Source organism: Dipteris shenzhenensis, chromosome 31 (genome assembly GCF_047967505.1).
Source record: "Dipteris shenzhenensis isolate YYH24624 ecotype China chromosome 31, Dip_SZ_1.0, whole genome shotgun sequence".
Lineage (NCBI taxonomy): Eukaryota > Viridiplantae > Streptophyta > Polypodiopsida > Gleicheniales > Dipteridaceae > Dipteris > Dipteris shenzhenensis.
This window is the reverse complement of record NC_141626.1, coordinates 41,124,400-41,127,369: the sequence shown is the minus strand read 5'-3', so window position 1 is coordinate 41,127,369 and position 2,970 is coordinate 41,124,400. Positions and strand designations below refer to the sequence as shown.

Genomic DNA, 2,970 nt, shown 5'->3' with positions numbered 1-2,970 from the left:
AATCCGCATTTGCCATGTGGTTCTGATCGTTGCCTTTGCAGCACTCTACAGCACTGTGCAACTGACAGAGAGCTCCTTGCAAGTAGTTGGATGTTCCAATAAGCTAAGCCAGATCCTTAAAATACATGGTGATTTCAATTCACATGAAAAAATTATTTTGGGGCTTGAGAGTCACACCATCCACGCATGCTTCATCGTGGACTCTTTGAAATGGCACCTCGAAGAAATGAAGTGCACAATTTGGATATGAAGGGGTGCTTCCCTTTGATCATGCCAGCCTCTAAAAACAGCCACTTTAGGCACCGTGTATGCACTTAGCCTAAAAGAGTCCAAATTTGTGATTGGCGGGGGAGACTAAACGAACTGAGTTTCAAACCCAATGGTTTTGCCCGAGGACTCCGTCCACGAAGAAGCCAGTGCAGTTTCGTTCTTCATCTTCTTTTCGTACACGGCGTCGCGACACAATTGTGTGTACGCTTAGTGCGGCAAAGTGCGAATCTCTATTGAACGGGGGACTCGGGACTCGGGAGCACTAAAAATTGGTGACTCTCGTGCCCTGCAAATTGGCGATGTATATCATTACATTGTACGGTGTGACTGTACGCCAATTGAATGAATAGATATATCCGATATCTTCGCGCGTTGCAATGCCGACTTCCCGTCACAATGCCGTGTACAAATGAACCTCCAACTCAGACTCCACCCGGCACCGTCTCCTGTCTACTATCCCTTCAAGAATGTCACATCAAGCAAAGGCACGGACTGTCCGCATTGCGCTCATAGATCCGTAGTAAATGGTGGTTTGACAACGCATAGCCAAATCTACGCAGCAGTGTAAATAGATATTGAATGTTCTATCATATCCCCATCTAACTAAAACCAAGAATATCTGGTCCACGTGTTCTCATGTTGATGAGAACCGAATATATTCATAGCTTCCTACAGTACGCGATTACACGGATTCTTGACACTCCAAACGTCTGTTTCTTCGTATCATTTTGCCATCTCTTTCCGCCATTGTTTCAGACAAAGAATGCTGCAGGGTTGTCGTTGGGGTTAGGTGTCGAGACTCACAGATCTGCTCCAAAATTCTTGCAGCATGCTCTAAAGCATACCGAGTGCTAAAATCAAATATTCGAAGGGAAGAAGTAAGAAACCTCTTTTAGAAAGCGCCGTCGTTTGCTCTTAACAGACACAAACCACGAACGTTTGTTTAGTAAATTTTCGAATTTGTTTGAAGCGCCGTAATATACATAGATGTGGTGGTCTAACGAATATTGCTTTCCCATCGCAGCCTTGCGCTTTTCAGTGAATAATGAAGGAACTACGAAGGTGAAAGTGCGTATCAAGGGGCAGGCACTGATGTTATCTTCTTAGTCATCCGACGACCATTCCATCCAAATACCAGGAAGTTTCCATTGGTCTAGATATACGCCATGGAAGTTCTCCCCATGGTCGTCCCGTGAGGTGCCGTGGCAATGTCATAGAAGAAAAGGGGACCTGGGGACTTTGATGATTGTGCGGCCTTTACATGGATTTACCAATTCGAAGATTGTCAGAGAACATATCCTTTTCGGTGAACAAGGCAACCATTTTTTTTCATCATATTCTGTTGATATATATGCAACCACAAAGAAATCCTTGGAAAGCCTTGCGTCGTTCAATCATTTCTACGTTTTCTCTGGAAAAAAAAACATTTGTGGGACCTCTTTACATGAAGGTCCCTCCAGTTTTTTGCAACCTGCTGACGAGATCGAATTGGATATGGGCTCGCAAGCTCTTTCTTATGGCGAAATAGAGATGAACTAGAAGGTGCTAACTACATCATCTTGAGATAGGGTCACTTTCATTTCAAAAGACCTCGACTTTATCTTGACAGAAACCTGTTTATGTGTTCTATTTGATACAGTTAAAACGTGCGTTGCAGGAGTTGTATTCCACTGATTGATAATAAAGTTATCTATCCCTCCTCTCTGGTCGGAGCGAGCTTCTTTCTTGGTAAGCATCTTCTCCTGTCCAGAGAGATTGAAAGTTCTTTTCTTTCTGTCTACACCGATCCGAGTTCTGAATATTAAATGAATTATGGTCATCAGTTGCCCAATTGCTTTCGCCTCACTATGCGTCCTCACGACTAGGAAATCTAACATGGACAATAGCTCTTTTGCGAAAAATAAGCTCAAGAACGTTTGGAATTCTTAGGCTGTCCATGTGAGACGGCGTGTTAAGAAAAGGTATTTGAACCCGAGAAAAGGTATTTGACCGGGTTCAGTGTTGGTAATCAGAGAGGGATCAAAGATGCATGTTGAGGACTTTTACCTAGATTTTGGATAGGGTTGGCTTGGAGTTTCCATTGGGACCCATTGGTGTCCTTCTTGCCAATTGTGCTTGTGACTTGACAAAGCAGAGGAGTGGACCATAGATTCTATAGTTACAGTAGATGGTGGTGGCATGGAATTTCCTCCTAGAGCCTTAGTGGCCTTGGTGGTCTTATCCTCAAAGTATGGAAGCACTATTGTGATGCAAGCTATGCCACTTGGAGTAAGGGTTATGGCATGGACAAAAGGGTTGGGGGGGTCACTCATAAATATGTAAGCATAGCACGTTGGTTCAACAGAAGGAGCTTTTTAAATGCCCATTTTACACATTTTTCACATACACAAGGGTATCATATAAAGGGGGTATTTACAGATTGAATAGAAGAAGGGTGTAAAAGAATCGATATATACATGCAATATTAGATCCTAGTTTGATGCTCATAAAATAAGAGCAGAAGCCAGGATGCATTTAAGGGTTTCAAAGGAGGTTTGGCATGCCTCCATCCAGTTAAATTTAATCAACATTTTATATAAGGGGTGAGCAATCTGAACGTACCTATAAATAAACCTTATGTAGTAGCTTGTATGCCCATTGAATCACTCTATGCCCTTTGCATTTGTAGGGGGTGGTGGCTCCAAGATGAGCTTGATTTTG

At 43.0% G+C, this 2,970-nt stretch overlaps 1 long non-coding RNA gene across 1 annotated transcript; it reads left to right on the top strand.

The window, feature by feature from the left end:
* Positions 1-567: 567 nt before the first annotated feature.
* Positions 568-2,173, top strand: LOC147881463 (uncharacterized). Its single transcript, XR_015540504.1, has 3 exons — positions 568-1,148; positions 1,295-1,812; positions 1,910-2,173. It is a non-coding gene; the product is annotated as an uncharacterized LOC147881463 (long non-coding RNA).
* Positions 2,174-2,970: the final 797 nt, after the last annotated feature.